This window comes from Bos javanicus, chromosome 18 (genome assembly GCF_032452875.1).
Source record: "Bos javanicus breed banteng chromosome 18, ARS-OSU_banteng_1.0, whole genome shotgun sequence".
Taxonomy (NCBI): Eukaryota; Metazoa; Chordata; class Mammalia; order Artiodactyla; family Bovidae; genus Bos; species Bos javanicus.
Window position 1 is genome coordinate 21,369,825 of NC_083885.1, and position 21,780 is coordinate 21,391,604.

Consider the following 21,780-nt stretch of genomic DNA (forward strand, 5'->3'; position numbering starts at 1 on the left):
CTCAACTACTGAGCCCATGCTCTAGAGCCCGCGCTGCAACAAGAAAAGCTGTCACTGCAATGAGAAGCCCGCTCGCCTCAACTAGAGAAAGCCTGTGTGCAGCAACACAGACCCTGTGCAGCCAGAAATGAATAAGTAAATAAAGAGAAATTATAAAAATAAATGGACACTGTCTTTTTTCTTTAAAAAAAGTTTAATAAGAAAATCTTTCATCAGAACTGTGAGTAAAAGCTGATACCATTTGCCGTAATTAAAGGGACCTAAAAATTGGCACAATACAAACAAAAATGTTGTTCAATGCTAGGTGGATACTGTTGCACCTGTAAGTCTCTAAGTCTGAGACCCTTTGTTAAAGAGGGAGATTTACAAACCTAGGAGGTACTAAGGACATGTGGGTAGCAAACAGAGATTTTCTCCTTAATATAGTGAAAGGTATTAGAAAAGAAAAGGGAATGCTTTTCTCATCAATTGCTTCAATATTATTTATCAGTGTGCCCAGATACACCTTAAAATCATCTTGTCTTCCCTCAGCAATGTATTTATTTGGGGAAATATTGGAGCCCAAGAATAAGAGTGACCAACATCACTTCTTCCCTCTTTGATATGCTTCTTGTTTTGTCTCCCATACTGAAAGAACGAGGGCATCCTAGTTTTTCTGTGTTCCCAGGCCAAGTACAATAAACTAGGAAAATGCAAGAGTGACTCAATGAGAAATTCTTTGCTGCATTGCCACCTTTCACGGGATATATTTCAGGAGGTAGAAGGGTGTCTCAGGAGACCTCTAAGATAATCTTCAGTAACCTTCACCTTTATATCATCACCTCCCCTTTGACTGGGGGTTGAATCTGTGAATACGACTGTATCATATAGCACACCTGTAATTATTACAGTCTATTGTACATTCTACTGATGACTCTGGGTGGGCCAGACCTAGTCATGTGAGTGCTGATGACCTAGTCATCAGAGTTTTCTTCAGCTGGTTGCAGAAATGAGCTGGCCTGGAAGAAAACAAACACCCGTGTTACTTATGGGGATCATGTGGCCAAGGAACTGGTGGGGGCAGACTGGCAGCTGACAGCAGTTTCCAGCTGACAACTAACAGGAAAATGGGAGCTCAGTCTTCCATTCACAAAGCAATGACTTCAGCCAACAGCCTCATAAGAGGACCCCACGCCCGACTTCTGACCTCCGGAAACTGTGAGAGAGTCACTTTATGTCATTTTTTTTAAAATTTTATTTTATTTTTAAACTTTACATAATTGTATTAGTTTTGCCAAATATCAAAATGAATCCATCACAGGTATACATGTGTTCCCCATCCTGAACCCTCCTCCCTCCTCCCTCCCCATACCATCCCTCTGGCTCATCCCAGTGCACTAGCCCCAAGCATCCAGTATCGTGCATTGAACCTGGACTGGCAACTCGTTTCATACATGATATTTTACATGTTTCAATGCCATTCTCCCAAATCTTCCCACCCTCTCCCTCTCCCACAGAGTCCATAAGACTGTTCTATACATCACTGTCCCTTTTGCTGTCTCGTACACAGGGTTATTGTTATCATCTTTCTAAATTACATATATATGCGTTAGTATACTGTATTGGTGTTTTTCCTTCTGGCTTACTTCACTCTGTATAATAGGCTCCAGTTTCATCCACCTCATTAGAACTGATTCAAATGAATTCTTTTTAATGGCTGAGTAATTCTCCATTGTGTATATGTACCACTGCTTTCTTATCCATTCATCTGCTGATGGGCATCTAGGTTGCTTCCATGTCCTGGCTATTATAAACAGTGCTGCGATGAACACTGGGGTACACGTGTCTCTTTCCCTTCTGGTTTCCTCAGTGTGTATGCCCAGCAGTGGGATTGCTGGATCATAAGGCAGTTCTATTTCCAGTTTTTTAAGGAATCTCCACACTGTTCTCCATAGTGGCTGTACTAGTTTGCATTCCCACCAACAGTGTAAGAGAGTTCCCTTTTCTCCACACCCTCTCCAGCATTTATTATTTGTAGACTTTTGGATCGCAGCCATTCTGACTGGTGTGAAATGGTATCTCATAGTGGTTTTTATTTGCATTTCTCTGATAACGAGTGATGTTGAGCATCTTTTCATGTGTTTGTTAGCCATCTGTATGTCTTCTTTGGAGAAATGTCTATTTAGATCTTTGGCCCATTTTTTGATTGGGTCATTTATTTTTCTGGAGTTGAGCTGTAGGAGTTGCTTGTATATTTTTGAGATTAGTTGTTTGTCGGTTGCTTCATTTGCTATTATTTTCTCCCATTCTGAAGGCTGTCTTTTCACCTTGCTAATAGTTTCCTTTGATGTGCAGAAGCTTTTAAGGTTAATTAGGTCCCATTTGTTTATTTTTGCTTTTATTTCCAATATTCTGGGAGGTGGGTCATAGAGGATCCTGCTGTGATGTATGTCAGAGAGTGTTTTGCCTATGTTCTCCTCTAGGAGTTTTATAGTTTCTGGTCTTACGTTGAGATCTTTAATCCATTTTGAGTTTATTTTTGTGTATGGTGTTAGAAAGTGTTCTAGTTTCATTCTTTTACAAGTGGTTGACCAGATTTCCCAGCACCACTTGTTAAAGAGATTGTCTTTAATCCATTTTATATTCTTGCCTCCTTTGTCAAAGATAAGGTGTCCGTATGTGCGTGGATTTATCTCTGGGCTTTCTATTTTGTTCCATTGATCTATATTTCTGTCTTTGTGCCAGTACCATACTGTCTTGATGTAGTAGTAGATGTAGATGATGTAGTAGAGCCTGAAGTCAGGTAGGTTGATTCCTCCAGTTCCATTCTTCTTTCTCAAGATAGCTTTGGCTATTCGAGGTTTTTTGTATTTCCATACAAATTGTGAAATTATTTGTTCTAGCTCTGTGAAGAATACTGTTGGTAGCTTGATAGGGATTGCATTGAATCTATAAATTGCTTTGGGTAGTATACTCATTTTCACTATATTGATTCTTCCAATCCATGAACATGTTTGTAGAACTTTGTTGCCCTGAAAGAGAAAACTAATGTAAAGGAAAACAAAGATGAATATAGAGGATTCCTGGCCCCAGGGAACTTATACTCTAGTCCTGGAGATAAGATACACATAGAGGCAATTTAAATATTAATCAGGGTATATAAGTTTATGTCTGAGAAAGACACAAGCAGAGTGAAGAAAGAAATGTGGCAGAGAAAAATCAGAGAATGCTTCATGGAGGAGGTGACATTTGCACAGGCCTTAATGGCACCCCACTCCAGTACTCTTGCCTGGAAAATCCCATGGACGGGGGAGCCTGGTGTGCTGAAGCCCATGGGGTCGCTAAGAATCAGACACGACTGAGCGACTTCACTTTCACTTTTCACTTTCATGCATTGGAGAAGGAAATGGCAACCCACTCCAGTGTTCTTGCCTGGAGAATCCCAGGGACAGGGGAGCCTGGTGGGCTGTCGTCTATGGGGACACGACTGAAGTGACTTAGTACTAGTAGTAGTAAAATTCCAAGAGAATTTCTGCAAGCAGAGAGCTGGGCCCAGTACAAGGATCCATGGGATTGACTGAATTCCAGCTTGGCCTTGCTCCTGGAGCTATGGAGTGGACAGGCCCTGGGTTCAGAATTGTCTAGTTTCAGTCCTGGTTTTACCAGCTACCAGCCGCACAACACAATAAAGCTCTCAGACCCTCAAAGTCCCTATCTAGGAAAGAGGGGTAATAATGACAGTGTCTGCTCATGGTAGTAGTAGTTGTTTAGTTGCTAAGTCGTGTCCAACTCTTTTGTGACCCTATGGACTGTAGCCCACCAGGCTCCTCTGTCCATGCTACTTTTCTAGGCAAGAATACTGGAGTGGGTTTGTCATTCACTTCTCCAGGGGATCTTTCTGACCCAGAGATTGAAATCTCATCTCCTTCATTAGCAGGCAATTCTATACCAGAGTCACCTGGGAAGCCACTTATTGTAGACAGAGTCACCAAGCCAGAAAATGGCAGAACCTTCTTCCCCTGCACATGCTAAGTCCACACCTGGGCCCACCTATGTGGATTTGAAGTTTCTGAGATTGAACACTTTCCTTTGGCTGAGGCTGCTTCTGTCATTTGTAGGGCCCAGGGCAGGACTTCAAATAGAAGCCCATGTACCATATGTCTAGGTATTTACAAGCTATAAATCAAGCTAAAAGCTGTTAAATAAGTGCCATCCTCCCACTTTGGCAACTACACCTTCATAATGACAATATTTTATTTTAATTTTTTTTTTAAAGCTTGGCTTCTGCTGCGCTGTGTTTAGTCACCCAGTCATGTCCAACTCTCTGCTACCCCATGGACTATAGCCTGCCAGGCTCCTCTGTCCATGGGGATTCTCCAGGCAAAAATGCTGCAGTGGGTTGCCATACTCTCCTCCAGGCGATCTTCCCAACCCAGGGATCAGACCCAGGTCTCCCACATTGCAGGCAGATTCTTTACTATCTGAGCCACCAGGGAAGCCCAAGAATATTGAAGTGGGAAGCCTGTCCCTTCTCCAGGGAATCTTCCTGACTCAGGAATCAAACTGGGGTCTCCTGCATTGCAGGCAGATTCTTTACCAGCTGAGTTACCAGGGAATCCCTGGATTCAGATGCCTTGCTTCAATTTGGGACACCTCTGAAGGACCACTGCAGCCCCAGTGGCCCCTGTAGGAGCCAAGGCCTCACTTGTCACCATACTGAGGACCAGCTTCTCTCTCTGCCTACCTCTTCCTGGCCCCCATAGGACCATGTCCTGAGAACACACACGAGGAACCTTCTGCATGCAAGTCTGTTCCCAGAAGACCCTGTCCAAGACAACCAGCCTCTTGCATCTAATCAGGTGAGGACATAGAATCTTCCACCTGTAGAATTTCTCCCTCGGGGGCCTTCTAATCTGCAGTTTGGGCCACTGAACCCATCACCCTAACACATGCTGATCCACACCTGATGGCTTCAAAGTCCAGAGCCATGGTTATGGAGGAAAAATTGTTGCCTTTGCCTCTTTATTAAAGCAAAGCAGTGCATCCTCCTTTGGCAGTTTGCCACACGAACACTGCCCCTGGGGAGGACCAGCTCTGTGTGCCGATTGCATTCGGCATTAAAAAAAATTTTCATTATGTACAAAGAGAGAGTCCATGTGTCATTTGTTGGCCAGGTTTGTCTGGGACTTTATTATCATCCGCATCACTGTAGCCTATTATTCCTCAGCAGATTGGACAAGTTTCAAGGTTAATAAAAACGTTCTGGCAAATTGTTATTTTGAAAGTGATTGAAGGAAATGTCCCACTCGAAGCATATGTTTGACCTTTGTGGGGGAGGATAAGGAAGAAAATGCTCATGGAAGCCTCATGCCGTTTGAGTCCTTCTGACAGCTCTAAATTGTTTGGCGAGCGTTGAGTTGCTCGAAGCGCCTTGGAGACCAGCACTTTCTCCCCAAGTCCCTTTCCCTCCACTTGGACGTGTCGCATTAGGTAACAATGATAATAATCAGAAAGTAATAAGAAGTTGCCTGTTTTTTTGAGTCCAACCCAGGACTCTATCATATAAAGGAACTGAGGTTTAGAGAAATGAATTCACTCGTCCAAGGTCATGGCATAGGTGCTGCAACCTGGGTGAAAACCCCCATCTGCCCATCCCACATCTCCCAATAGCGTTTGTCTTTAGCCACAGCCACAACGCCGCAGGCACTGGCAGCCCCTGGCCTGCCCACAGCTGTCTCCTGGCCGCCTTCCAGCTGCCAACGCCTGTGCCTCTGGGCCTGAAGCCTGGCTTTCCCCAGCTTCAGTGAGGTGTAATTGACAGATAAAAATTGTATACAGTTAAGGTGTACAACGTGATGATCTGAAAGATATATACATTGTGAAATGATTATCACGATCAAGCTAATTAGCACATCCATCACCTCATACCGTGACATCTGTGAATGTGTGTGTGGTGAGAACACTTAGGGTATCTATACCCTTTAATTATATACAATACAGTCTTCTTTTTTATGAATAGCCCATGGTCCCCAGTGTTATCCTCTTTTAAAAAATATTATTTCTCTTTGGTGGCGCTGGGTCATCACTGCTGTATGCGGGCTTACTCTGGTTGCTGTAGGAGGGGCTTCTCTCTAGTTGCCATGCGTGTGCTTCTCATTGTGGTAGCTTCTCTTGCTGTGGTGCACAGGCTCTAGGGCTCATCGGCTGCAGTAATTGTAGCATGTGGGCTCAGCAGATGCTGCTCATGGGCTTAGTTGCTCTGTGGATGTGGAATTTTCCCAGTGATGTAAAGTCTCTCAGTCGTATCCGACTCTTTGTGACCCCATGGACTGTAGCCTACCAGGCTCATCCATCCAAGGGATCTTCCAGGCAAGAATACTGGAGTGGTTTGCCATTTTCTTCTCCATGGAATTTTCCCAGTCCAGAGATCAAACCTACATCTCCTGCATTGGCAGGTGGATTCCTATCCACTGTGCCACGAGGGAAGTTCCAGTCTTCTTAACTATAATTGCCATGCTGCACATTACAGCTTTAGAGCTTATCCATCTCATAGTTGAAAGTTTGTACTCTTGACCAACATGTGCCCATTTTCCTCTCCCCTCTAGAACCTGGTAACCACCCCTCTACTCTCTACTTTGATAAGTTCAGCTTTCTTAAATTCCATTACATGTAAGTGAGATCACATAGTATTTGTCTTCTTTGTCTGGAATATTTCACTTAGCAAAATGGCCTCTGGGTCCATCCAGCTCCCTAGAAGGCTGCACTGCCTTGCAGAGCACTCCAGAAGTGCTAGGGAATTGCAACCCCAGAAGACCCTCTCAACCCCTGATTCTTGTGTGTTCGAATATAAATGTCCCAGCTTGCTCACCCCTTGAGTGGGAAATTCTGAGACCATGTATTCCTCCTGGGGTTAAGCTCCAGCCACCCACTGTGGTAGCTGATCTAATAATGCACATTTTATCAGCTGCCTTCCCTTCTCTGGCTCACTTCTCTCCTGCTCCACTGGTGTCCTCAGCATCCCAAATGAACTATTTGCACTTGAATCTTGGGTACTTTTAGAGTCACCTAAACTGAGACAGGGACTTGCTAAAAATACCTCTGGGATTGGGACGTCCATGGGAACCAAGGAAGGACAGATATTGGGCTGCCCTGCTGTTGCCCTGATGATAACACTGACTTTTGAAAATTCTACCACTGGGACTTCCCTGGTAGTCCGGTGGTTAAGACTCTGCGCTCCCAGTGCAAGGGTCCTAAGTTTCATCCCTTGTCAAGAAACTACATCCCGCATGCCACACCTAAGACCAGGCACAGCCAAATAAATTTTTTAAGAAGAAAGAAAGAAAAAAAATTCTACCACCAGTTACTTTAGTCCTAACACTACTGACCCCAGGCTACCACTCAACTGCTTTCATGTTGGCAGGAAAATGCTATTTCAGGTAAAATCATGCCCAAGACAATATGCAACCCGTAGTTATGCACTTAAGACTTACAGAAGATGGTAAAGGACACAAACAATCAGACAACTCTAACCAAAGCCTCCAAGTCAGTGTGCAGTGGTTGTCTATGATGGTCAAGTCCACCAACTCTGCCCTCATGCTTCCTAGGTTTGAATCCCAGCCCCACTACTTACAAGCTCTGTGACCCTGGGCAAATATCTCCACTTTTCTATGACTTCATATCCTCAGTAGTAAAGTCGTGATACCAGTACTATCCACCTCATAAAGGTGTTGTGAATATACTTTAATTCATATGCTCAGTCATGTCCAACTCTTTTGTGACCCCATGGACTGTAGTTGACCAGGCTCCTCTGTCCATGGGATTTTACAAGCAAGAACACTGGAGTGGGTTGCCATTTCATACTCCCAATTCGTATGAAGAGTGTAGACGGTGCATAGAACATAGTAAGAGCTGAGGCTGCTGCTAAGTCGCTTCAGTCGTGTCCGACTCTGTGTGGCCCCATAGACGGCAGCCCACCAGGCTCCTCCGTGCATGGGATTTTCCAGGCAAGAGTACTGGAGTGGGATAACATTGCTTTCTCCATAGTAAGTGCTAGATTATCAGATTATTATTATTACTATTAGCACATTGGGAAAAAGATAGTGGGATAAGCACTTAATAAATATAAGGTATTATTATAAAAGGAGATGGAAACAGAAAAAGACAAGTTGGCCTGTACCTGTGTGACCCTATGCAATTACTCACTCACATGTGTCCAACTTTTTGCAACCTCACTGACTGTAGCCCACCAGGCTTCTCTGTCCTTGGAATTCTCCAGACAAGAATACTGGAGTGGGTTCAGTTCAGTCATTCAGTCGTGTCTGACTCTTTGAGACCCCATGGACTGCAGCAGGCCAGTCTTCCCTGTCCATCACCAACTCCCAGAGCCTGCTCAAACTCATGTCCATCAAGTTAGTGATGCCATCCAACCATCTCATCTTCTTGGTCCCTTTCTCCTCCTGTCTTCAATCTTTCCAAGCATCAGGGTCTTTTCCAATGAGTCAGTTCTTCACCTCAGGTGGCCAAAGTATTGGAGTTTCAGCTTCAGCATCAGTCCTTCTAATGAATATTCAGGACTGATTGCCTTTAGGATTGACTGGTTGGATCTCCTTGCTGTCCAAGGGACTCTCAAGAATCTTCTCCAACACCACCACAGTTCAAAAGCATCACTAGAGAGGGTAGCAATTCCCGTCTCTAGGAGATCTTCCCAACTCAGGGATTGAACCTGGGTCTTCTGCACTGCAGGCAGATTCTTTATGTCTGAGCTACTAGAGAAGACTTGTGACCCTTTAGGACACACTAAAGCCTTGAGCTTAGATCCTGAGGCAGTATGTAGCAGTTATGTAGCCAAGCAGTATGATGCAGTGTGAAAATCCCCGTCTGGGCTCAACGGGGGCCATGAGAAACTCCACCCCACCCTCCAGCCTCTATTAATGACCTGCTCCCCTGCCCCACTCACCTCCATTCACTTAGAATTCCAGGCAGGAAATAAAAAACATCACCCTTGAATAGCACTCATAAACAGTTAAGTACCCTCTATCAACAGGGGATCGAAGGAAAAATAACCAATAAAAATACATAATAAAACAACTACTGAACAAACAACGATGCCACACTCAAGCCCTGCCAGGTTATTACTTAGACTTGGAGGAGGATTTTGGAGGACTATGATTTGATTTGGCTGGCTCACTGCTAATTATTTCAAAATGCCTTTTATTCTTTCCTACTTTGTATCTTTGTCTTGGAGAACTGATGCTCTAGAGTCTTTGATGGGGAATCCAAGAAAAATAGCCCCGTTCTTCCCTTATACAGACAAGAAAGAAGGAAATGTCACCCAGAGTTCTGTGTATTTCTATTTCTTCTCTCAGGCACATAGGTCCTTCTGAACCTAGCATCCTCTTTGAGAGATAACTCTGTACTGCTTGTGAGCTGAAAAGACTGTCCACTAGCCTCTTCTGCAAGAATCCACCCAGTATCTGGAACTTGAGTGTGGAGTCAATACTCAGAGACCTAAGGAAACTCTTAGAAGATTCTTGGCACAGTGACCAAGTTGGCAGGGCAGTATTTATTTGGAGAGATTTGAGTGGCAGCTACTCAGTTCTTATTGATAGATCCAGTCTGTAATAGTTGTCAGGCCTTCCAGTAGTAGATTTCAGGACAACCCATGCACTACTCTGGGTCTGAAGTTACTCAGATACAAGTCACATACATGCTCTATAAGCATGTGAAAAGCATCCTTTCCATCTCTCAGCCTTCCTTAATATGTTGCCCCAACATATGAACTTGTGTGTGTTTGTGCGTAAGCCTTCTTCTGAGGAAATGGTACCACTCCCACAAGTGAAAAAGAGGTGAAGGGACTATGAAGCCATACGCCCTGATAGTGACAGACCCAGAGGAAAAACACTAGGATGCCAGTGCTTACAAAGACTGCAAGGGGGCCGAGAGCTAGAGCTGACTTCTCTGGGGTCCTTGAGGGGAGCTTTGGACCCTTAAAGACTGAGGAAGCATTCAGAAGGCATAAACTTGAGCCAGTTCCCCTCCACATGGAAGCATCTAAGCCTGTGTGCATCCAGTAAGCCCTGCGCAGAGCTGAGCGGCTCTAAAGCTATTGGTCTCCGCCACAGAGCAATCTGGCTTCAGAGGTGTGTTTGCTAGCAACTCAGATTACACCTTCCACTCAAAGAGAGAGGCTGGGACAAATGCCAAACCCACCGCAAGCCACTCTGGTCCTCAAAATGGCACTTACAGGGGCTCTAGAAAATATAGTCTGGATCAGTCACTCAAAATAGAAGAGCAATCACAATTGTAAAATTCTCAGTCAGCTCAATTCAATAGACAGCAACAAAGAGACTAATCCTTGCCAGCTCTGTCACCACTCAGCTTAAAGAAATAAGTGTAATAAAGACATAGATAGAATTGATACACATATATGATACATATACACATACAAATATATCCAAATAATAAATATTAGCTGAATAAATAATTACTAACTGAGCACACCAGTGTAACTAGCACCCGGATTAAGAAAAGACCCTTACCAACATCACAGAAGCCCTCATTTTTCTTTCCCCAAGATTAACCACTATCTTTAGTCCAACAGTATATATTATTGCCTATTTCATATTCTTTAGAAATGGATCACACTGCGTGTGCTTGTGTAGGGTGTCCATTTAGTCACTGTGTTGATGAGATTCATTCATACTGTTCTGTGTGGTTGTGTATCATGCAGACTCAATGCACAATATCCCATTGTGTGACTAGACCAGCATTTATTTATCTATGCTGCTGTTGAGGAGCATTTGGGTAGTTTTCCCTCTGTGGCAGTAACAAATTGTGCTCTTACATATACACTTTAGGACATACTTTGGTGATCACAGGTGTGAATTTCTCTAGGGTATATTCACAGGAGTAGAACTGCTGTGTGGTGGAATATATGTGGAAAGATTCCATCAGGCCTAGCAGGAACCAATGACTGCCTTTGAGATACACTCAGGGTGGAATGGACATACTCAAAGTCACACAGTAAGTTCATTGCCAGGAACAAACTCAAACTCAACACTGTTTAAAGGAAGATATTGTAATTCACATGTTTTAAGATATATCATTACCTAGCATATAATAGACATGTATTAGATGTGGAGAAATAGGAAAATGTGGCCCAAAGTCAAGAAGAAACATAATCATTAGAAATAGGTGCCAAGATAACTCAGGGGTTGAACAACAGAGGAGTGGCTATTATAAATATTTGAAGACTTAAAAGTATGGTCCTATTAAGTAAACAGAAAAATCTTAGTGGGAAATAGAAGCTATTAAAAAAACTAATTGGAAATTCTATAACTGGAAAGTACTATATTTGAAATGGAAACTTCACTGGATGAGCTGGATGACACAAAAGGCAGAAAAGTGTCTACTGACCTTTAAAACAGGACAATAGCAAAGACTGACTAAGAAGATTACATGCTTTAAACATTAAAACATTACTAGAGTCCCAGCGACAGAAGGGACAATAGCGAGTATTTTGATGTGACATATGTGATTGCAGTACCAGAGAGAGAGGAGATGTTGAGAATGGGCACAAAAGTTTTTTTCTTCAAATAATGATGTAAAATTTCCCCAAATTTAATGAAAAAAAAAAAGATTTAAGAAGTTAACAAAGCCTACACAAGACAAAAAGAAATCACAGCTTTAGCATATCAGACTCAAATACCTGAAAATGAAACATAAAAAATATCCTGAAATAGCTAGAGTGAAATAGCATATTACTTAGATAAAAATAATACTATAAATGTTAGACAACTTTTTATAAAGATAAGGTAACCAGAAGACAATGAGACAATACATTTTCTGTACTTAAAGAAAATGCTGTCAAGCCAGAATTTTATATGCAGAAAAATATATCTTTAAACAATAAGGGTGAAATAAAGACACTGTCAGATAAAAGCTAACACAGTTTGTGAGCAACAGACCTGAATTACAACAGGTGCTATTGGCAATTCTTCAGGCTGAATGAACATGATCCATGTAGAAACTTGGATCTACAGGGAGGAATGAAGAGCACCAGAAAAGGCAACTATGAAAGTGAATATAAAAGATGGAGAAGGGGGCGACAGATGAGATGATTGGATGACATCATTGACTCAATGGACATGAATTTGAGCAAACTTCAGGAGATAGTGAAGGACAGGGAATCCTGGTGTGCTGCAGTCCATGCTGCTGCTAAGTCACTTCAGTCGTGTCTGACTCTGTGAGACCCCATAGACCGCAGCCCACCAGGATCCCATTCCTGGGATTCTCCAGGCAAGAACACTGGAGTGGGTTGCCATTTCCTTCTCCAGTGCATGCAAGTGAAAAGTGAAAGTGAAGTCACTCAGTCATGTCCGACTCTTCATGACCCCATGGACTGTAGCCTACCAGGCTCCTCCATCCATGGAATTTCCCAGGCAAGAGTACTGGAGTGGGGTGCCATTGCTGCAGTCCATAGGGTTGCAAAAAGTCAGACATGACTGAGTGACTGAACAACAAAAAGGAAATTTAAAAAGGGAGGGGAGGAATGGAGAAGAGTAACGAAGTAAAACATTTCTTAGGGATATGTATAATGAGGAGCAGACTGCTGCCAAGTTACAAGGAGGGAAGATGAGAAGGAATTGAAAATGACAGTCATTCAGTCGTGTCTGACTCTTTGTGACCCCATAAACTATACAGTCCATGGAATTCTCCAGGCCAGAACACTGGAGTGGGTAGCCGTTCTCTACTCCAGGGGATCTTCCCAACCCAGGGATCAAACCCAGGGATCAAACCCAGGTCTCCCACATTGCAGGTGGTTTCTTTACCAACTGAATCACCAGGGAAGCCCAAGAATACTGGAGTGGGTAGCCTATCCCTTCTCCAGGGGATCTTCCCAACCCAGGAATCAAACCTGGGTCTCCTGAATTATTGGTGAATTCTTTACCAGCTGAGCTACCAGGGGAGACCTTTTACTGCAGATAGTGACTGCAGCCATGAAATTAAAAGACGCTTACTCCTTTGAAGAAAAGGTTTGACCAACCTAGACAGTACTTTAAAAAGCAGAGACATTACTTCACCGACAAAGATCTGCTTAGTCAAAGCTATGGTTTTTCCAGTAGTCATGTATGGATGTGAGAGTTGGACCATAAAAAAGCTGAGCACCAAAGAATTGATGCTTTTGAACTGTGGTGTTGGAGAAGACTCTTGAGAGTCCCTTGGACTGCAAGGAGATCCAACCAGTCCATTCTAAAGGAGATCAGTCCTGAGTATTCATTGGAAGGACTGATGTTGAAGCTGAAGCTCCAATACTTTGGCCACCTGATGTGAAGAGCTGACTCATTTGAAAAGACCCTGATGTTGGGAAAGATTGAAGGCAGGAGGAGAAGGAGACGACAAGGGATGAGATGGTTGGATGGCATCACCAACTTGATGGACATGAGTTTGAGCAAGCTCCAAGAGTTGGTGATGAACAGGGAAGCCTGGTGTGCTGCAATCCATGAGGTCTCAAAGAGTCAGACACGACTGAGTGACTGAACTGAACTGAACTGAACTGAACAAAATGAAGTTAAAACTATATCCAATCAGAGAAGTTTAGAATAAATTCCAGGTCTACCACTTATAAACTATATGATAATGGATAAGTTGTTTAACTACTCTGAGCCAATTCCTTTATCCCTTGTTGGGTTAATAACATTTACCTCTGTATGACCATTAAGAAATTGGAGAAATGTCCCCAGAGTGCTTAGTACAGGGTTCAGCCCACAGTGGGCTCTCAGTGACTAGAGCTGTTGCCATGGTGGATATTAGACATGATATACGAAGAGTAAAAATTGAAGTTTATTACATTGATCGAGTTTCCTAATCTATGATAACCTACCTTATGTTCTAAAAACTGAGACAACTACAGTCCTATATTATGAAACTGTTGCAGGAATTAAGTGAACTAACACATTTAAGACATGTAGCAAAATGATGTATAAAAATGATCGAAATATTTATTATTAAAAAATAGAAACAGACTGTCTTGACTAAATCAAGGGTGTGTAAAGTTTTAATTTTCCCTTTCTTTTACACTTCTCTTTCTTTTTAAAACAAAAGTCACAAATACTCATAGTATTCATGTTGGTTTGATCAATTTAGATCTATATATTCAAAGATGTTAAATTTCAGAACCATCAATCATTTCTAGTATTGCAAATCCCAGTGCTTTGTACCTTAGTTTAAAATCTCCAGAAAATATGTGCCTTAAATGCAAATAGATTTTAAAGCATGTATGAACTTTTTTCAGTGACTAAAGCAGCAGTGCATTCTATGCTATTTCCCATACTTTAGTCTTTTGCTTACCACCTTCTAAATATTGCAATTAATTACTCAATATTTTTAAATTGATTTCAAAAGCAAATTTGGGGTATTTTTATATATGGAATATGAGTATCTATGAACATAAATAAAAATATGCACAAAAAAATGGAATTCAAAGAGGATCTTGCTGTGATATATGTCAAAGATATATGCCTATGTTTTCCTCTAAGAGTTTTATAATTTCTGGCCTTACATTTAAGGCTTTAATCCATCTTGAGTTTATTTTTGTGTATTGTGTTAGGTAGTGTTCTGATTTCATTCTTTTACATGTAGTTGTCCAGTTTTCCCAGCACCACATATTGAAGCAGCTGTCTTTTGTCCTTTGTATATTCTTGCCTCCTTTGTCAAAGATAAGGTGCCCATAGGTGCGTGGGTTTATCTCTAGGCTTTCTATCTTGTCCCGTTGATCTGTATTTCTGTTTTTGTGCCAGTACCATACTGTCTTGATGAAGTCAGGAAGGTTGATTCCTCCAGCTCTGTTTTTCTTTTTTTTTTCTTTTCTTTTATTATTTTTTTTCTAATTTTATTTTATTTTTAAACTTTACATAATTGTATTAGTTTTGCCAAATATCAAAATGAATCTGCCACAGGTATACATGTGTTCCCCATCCCGAACCCTCCTCCCTCCTCCGTCCCCATACCATCCCTCTGGGCCGTCCCAGTGCACCAGCCCCAAGCATCCAGCATCGTGCATCGAACCTGGACTGGCAACTCGTTTCATACATGATATTTTACATGTTTCCTTGCCATTCTCCCAAATCTTCCCACCCTCTCCCTCTCCCACAGAGTCCATAAGACTGTTCTATACATCAGTGTCTCTTTTGCTGTCTCATACACCGGGTTATTGTTACCATCTTTCTAAATTCCATATATATGCGTTAGTACACTGTATTTATGTTTTTCCTTCTGGCTTACTTCACTCTGTATAATAGGCTCCAGTTTCATCCACCTCATTAGAACTGATTCAAATGAATTCTTTTTAATGGCTGAGTAATACTCCATTGTGTATATGTACCACTGCTTTCTTATCCATTCATCTGCTGATGGACATCTAGGTTGCTTCCATGTCCTGGCTATTATAAACAGTGCTGCGATGAACATTGGGGTACACGTGTCTCTTTCCCTTCTGGTTTCCTCAGTGTGTATGCCCAGCAGCGGGGTTGCTGGATCATAAGGCAGTTCTATTTCCAGTTTTTTAAGGAATCTCCACACTGTTCTCCATAGTGGCTGTACTAGTTTGCATTCCCACCAACAGTGTAAGAGAGTTCCCTTTTCTCCACACCCTCTCCAGCATTTATTATTTGTAGACTTTTGGATCACAGCCATTCTGACTGGTGTGAAATGGTACCTCATAGTGGTTTTGATTTGCATTTCTCTGATAATGAGTGATGTTGAGCATCTTTTCATGTGTTTGTTAGCCATCTGTATGTCTTCTTTGGAGAAATGTCTATTTAGTTCTTTGGCCCATTTTTTGATTGGGTCATTTATTTTTCTGGAGTTGAGCTGTAGGAGTTGCTTGTATATTTTTGAGATTAGTTGTTCGTCAGTTGCTTCATTTGCTATTATTTTCTCCCATTCTGAAGGCTGTCTTTTCACCTTGCTAATAGTTTCCTTTGATGTGCAGAAGCTTTTAAGGTTAATTAGGTCCCATTTGTTTATTTTTGCTTTTATTTCCAATATTCTGGGAGGTGGGTCATAGAGGATCCTGCTGTGATGTATGTCAGAGAGTGTTTTGCCTATGTTCTCCTCTAGGAGTTTTATAGTTTCTGGTCTTACGTTGAGATCTTTAATCCATTTTGAGTTTATTTTTGTGTATGGTGTTAGAAAGTGTTCTAGTTTCATTCTTTTACAAGTGGTTGACCAGATTTCCCAGCACCACTTGTTAAAGAGATTGTCTTTAATCCATTGTATATTCTTGCCTCCTTTGTCAAAGATAAGGTGTCCATATGTGCGTGGATTTATCTCTGGGCTTTCTATTTTATTCCATTGATCAATATTTCTATCTTTGTGCCAGTACCATACTGTCTTGATAACTGTGGCTTTGTAGTAGAGCCTGAAGTCAGGCAGGTTGATTCCTCCAGTTCCATTCTTCTTTCTCAAGATCGCTTTGGCTATTCGAGGTTTTTTGTATTTCCATACAAATTGTGAAATTATTTGTTCTAGCTCTGTGAAGAATACTGTTGGTAGCTTGATAGGGATTGCGTTGAATCTATAAATTGCTTTGGGTAGTATACTCATTTTCACTATATTGATTCTTCCAATCCATGAACATGGTATATTTCTCCATCTATTAGTGTCCTCTTTGATTTCTTTCACCAGTGTTTTATAGTTTTCTATATATAGGTCTTTAGTTTCTTTAGGTAGATATATTCCTAAGTATTTTATTCTTTCCGTTGCAATGGTGAATGGAATTGTTTCCTTAATTTCTCTTTCTGTTTTCTCATTATTAGTGTATAGGAATGCAAGGGATTTCTGTGTGTTGATTTTATATCCTGCAACTTTACTATAGTCATTGATTATTTCTAGTAATTTTCTGGTGGAATCTTTAGGGTTTTCTATGTAGAGGATCATGTCATCTGCAAATAGTGAGAGTTTTACTTCTTCTTTTCCAATTTGGATTCCTTTTATTTCTTTTTCTGCTCTGATTGCTGTGGCCAAAACTTCCAAAACTATGTTGAATAGTAATGGTGAAAGTGGGCACCCTTGTCTTGTTCCTGACTTTAGAGGAAATGCTTTCAATTTTTCACCATTGAGGATAATGTTTGCTGTGGGTTTGTCATATATAGCTTTTATTATGTTGAGGTATGTTCCTTCTATTCCTGCTTTCTGGAGAGTTTTTATCATAAATGGATGTTGAATTTTGTCAAAGGCTTTCTCTGCATCTATTGAGATAATCATATGGTTTTTATTTTTCAATTTGTTAATGTGGTGTATTACATTGATTGATTTGCGGATATTGAAGAATCCTTGCATCCCTGGGATAAAGCCCACTTGATCATGGTGTATGATCTTTTTAATGTGTTGTTGGATTCTGATTGCTAGAATTTTGTTAAGGATTTTTGCATCTATGTTCATCAGTGATATTGGCCTGTAGTTTTCTTTTTTTGTGGCATCTTTGTCAGGTTTTGGTATTAGGGTGATGGTGGCCTCATAGAATGAGTTTGGAAGTTTACCTTCCTCTGCAATTTTCTGGAAGAGTTTGAGCAGGATAGGTGTTAGCTCTTCTCTAAATTTTTGGTAGAATTCAGCTGTGAAGCCGTCTGGACCAGGGCTTTTGTTTGCTGGAAGATTTTTGATTACAGTTTCAATTTCCATGCTTGTGATGGGTCTGTTAAGATTTTCTATTTCTTCCTGGTCGAGTTTTGGAAAGTTGTACTTTTCTAAGAATTTGTCCATTTCTTCCACGTTGTCCATTTTATTGGCATATAATTGTTGATAGTAGTCTCTTATGATCCTTTGTATTTCTGTGTTGTCTGTTGTGATCTCTCCATTTTCGTTTCTAATTTTGTTGATTTGATTTTTCTCCCTTTGTTTCTTGATGAGTCTGGCTAATGGTTTGTTAATTTTATTTATCCTTTAAAGAACCAGCTTTTGGTTTTGTTGATTTTTGCTATGATCTCTTTTGTTTCTTTTGCATTTATTTCTGCTCTAATTTTTAAGATTTCTTTCCTTCTACTAACCCTGGGGTTCTTCATTTCTTCCTTTTCTAGTTGCTTTAGGTGTAGAGTTAGGTTATTTGTTTGACTTTTTTCTTGTTTCTTGAGGTGTGCCTGTATTGCTATGAACTTTCCCCTTAGGACTGCTTTTACCGTGTCCCACAGGTTTTGGGTTGTTGTGTTTTCATTTTCATTCGTTTCTATGCAAATTTTGATTTCTTTTTTGATTTCTTCTGTGACTTGTTGGTTATTCAGCAGTGTGTTGTTCAGCCTCCATATGTTGGAATTTTTAATAGTTTTTCTCCTGTAATTGAGATCTAATTTTACTGCATTGTGGTCAGAAAAAATGCTTGGAATGATTTCTATTTTTTTGAATTTACCAAGGCTAGCTTTATGGCCCAGGATGTGATCTATCCTGGAGAAGGTTCCATGTGCGCTTGAGAAATAGGTGAAATTCATTGTTTGGGGATGAAATGTCCTATAGATATCAATTAGGTCTAACTGGTCTATTGTATTGTTTAAAGTTTGTGTTTCCTTGTTAATTTTCGGTTTAGTTGATCTATCCATAGGTGTAAGTGGGGTATTAAAGTCTCCCACTGTTATTGTGTTATTGTTAATTTCTCCTTTCATACTTGTTAGCATTTGTCTTACGTACTGTGGTGCTCCCGTGTTGGGTGCATATATATTTATAATTGTTATATCTTCTTCTTGGATTGATCCTTTGATCACTATGTAGTGACCTTCTTTGTCTCTTTTCACAGCCTTTGTTTTAAAGTCTATTTTATCTGATATGAGTATTGCTACTCCTGCTTGCTTTTGGTCCCTATTTGCACGAAAAATCTTTTTCCAGCCCTTCACTTTCAGTCTGTATGTGTCCCCTGTTTTGAGGTGGGTCTCTTGTAGACAACATATGTAGGGGTCTTGTTTTTGTATCCATTCAGCCAGTCTTTGTCTTTTGGTTGGGGCATTCAACCCATTTACGTTTAAGGTAATTACTGATAAGTATGATCCCGTTGCCATTTACTTTATTGTTTTGGGTTCGAGTTTATACACCGTTTTTGTGTTTCCTGTCTAGAGAATATCCTTTAGTATTTGTTGGAGAGCTGGTTTGGTGGTGCAGAATTCTCTCAGCTTTTGCTTGTCTGAAAAGCTTTTGATTTCTCCTTCATACTTGAATGAGATCCTTGCTGGGTACAATAATCTGGGCTGTAGGTTATTTTCTTTCATCATTTTAAGTATGTCTTGCCATTCCCTCCTGGCTTGAAGAGTTTCTATTGAAAGATCAGCTGTTATCCTTATGGGAATTCCCTTGTGTGTTATTTGTTGTTTTTCCCTTGCTGCTTTTAATATTTGTTCTTTGTGTTTGATCTTTGTTAATTTGATTAATATGTGTCTTGGGGTGTTTCTCCTTGGGTTTATCCTGTTTGGGACTCTCTGGGTTTCTTGGACTTGGGTGATTATTTCCTTCCCCATTTTAGGGAAGTTTTCCACTATTATCTCCTCAAGTATTTTCTCATGGTCTTTGTTTTTGTCTTCTTCTTCTGGAACCCCTATGATTCGAATGTTGTAGCGTTTAATATTGTCCTGGAGGTCTCTGAGATTGTCCTCATTTCTTTTAATTCGTTTTTCTTTTATCCTCTCTGATTCATTTATTTCTACCATTCTATTTTCTAATTCACTAATCCTGTCTTCTGCCTCTGTTATTCTACTATTTGTTGCCTCCAGAGTGTTTTTAATTTCACTTATTGCATTATTCATTATATATTGACTCTTTTTTATTTCTTCTAGGTCCTTGTTAAACCTTTCTTGCATCTTCTCAATCCTTGTCTCCAGGCTATTTATCTGTGATTCCATTTTAGTTTCAAGATTTTGGATCAATTTCACTATCATTATTCGGAATTCTTTATCAGGTAGATTCCCTATCTCTTCCTCTTTTGTTTGGTTTGGTGGGCATTTATCCTGTTCCTTTATCTGCTGAGTATTCCTCTGTCTCTTCATCTTGTTTAAATTACTGAGTTTGGGGTGTCCTTTCTGTATTCTGGCAGTTTGTGGAGTTCTCTTTATTGTGGCGTTTCCTCACTGTGTGTGGGTTTGTACAGGTGGCTTGTCAAGGTTTCCTGGTTAGGGAAGCTTGTGTCGGTGTTCTGGTGGGTGGAGCTGTATTTCTTCTCTCTGGAGTGCAATGAAATTGTCCAGTAATGAGTTATGAGATGTCTATAGTTTTGGGGTGACTTTGGGCAGCCTGTATCGTGAAGCTCAGGGCTGTGTTCCTTTGTTGCTGGAGAATTTGCTTGGTATGTCTTGCCCTGGAACTTATTGGCCCTTGTGTGGTGCTTGGTTTCAGTGTCGGTATGGAGGCATTTGATGAGCTCCTGTCAATTAATGTTCCTTGGAGTCAGGAGTTCCCTGGAGTCAGGGTTTGGACTTAAGTCTCCTGCTTCCGGTTATCTGTCTTATTTTTACAGTAGTTTCAAAACTTCTCCTTCTATACAGCACCATTGATAAAACATCTACATTAAAGATGAAAAGTTTCTCTACAGTGAGGGTCACTCAGAGAGGTTCACAGGGTTACATGGAGAAGAGAAGAGGGAGGAGGGAGTTAGAGGTGACCCAAATGAGATGAGGTGAATCAATAGTGGAGAGAGTGGGCTAGCCAGTAGTCACTTCCTTATGTGCACTCCACAACTGGACCACTCAGAGATGTTCACGGGGTTATACAGAGAAGAGAAGAAGGAGGAAGGTGACAGAGGTGGCCAGAAGGATAAAAGGGGGAATGAAAAGGAGGGAGACAGATCCAGCCAGTAATCAGTTCCCTAAGTGTTCTCCACCGTCTGGAACACACAGAAATTCACAGAGTTGGGTAGAGTAGAGAGGGGTTAGGGAGGAGACACAGGCGACCTGGTGGAGAAAAAGGAGAGTCCAAAGGGAGAGAGAGCAGTCAAGCCAGTAATCTCACTCCCTAGTGAAAAATGGGTCCTGAAGATTGGGTCCTTAAAGGTACAAAATTGGTAACAAATACATAAAAGCAAAAATTAAAAATCTAGAGTAGAGTTTGGAATTTCAAAAATACGATGTTAAAGAAAAGAAGAAGGAAAAGAAAGAGAGAAAAAACGAACAAACAAAAACAAACAAGGTCGTGAAAATTATAAAGAAAGTACAGGTACAAAATTGATAACTAATACCAGAAAGCAAAAATTAAAAATCTAGAGTAGAGTTTGGAATTTCAAAAATACAATGTTAAAGAAAAGAAGAAAAAAACAAAAGCAAAAAACAACAACAACAAAAAAAAAAAACAAGGTCAAAAAATTATAAAATATATATATATGAAGTTTGCTGAAGAAGAAAAAAATAGGGTCTTTTTTTTTCCTGCAAAGTAATAGGTTATAAAAGTGAAAATTAAAGGAACAATAGAGGACTTAAAAAAATTTTTTTAATTAAAAAAAGAAAGAATGATCGTAAAAATAATAAAAATATATCTAGGACTTTTTTGGTTTTTTTTGTGGGTGTTGTAGGTTCAGTTCATTTTTGGCTAGTTCCTTGGTCAGATTTATATTTCTCAAGATCTATAGGCCCCTTCATATGTAGTCCGTAGTAACCACAGGGTTTTGATCTATTGCCTGTAGCTTCCAAGGCGTTTCCCTCTATTATATCTTCTTCTGTTTGCTAGTCTCTTCAGTATCTGGTTTCCGCCCTGACACAAAGGGCACGGTGGAGGACACTTTTTTTTTTTTTTTTTTTAGGCTTACTTGTTCAGTCGCGCTGTGGGGAGGGAGGGAGG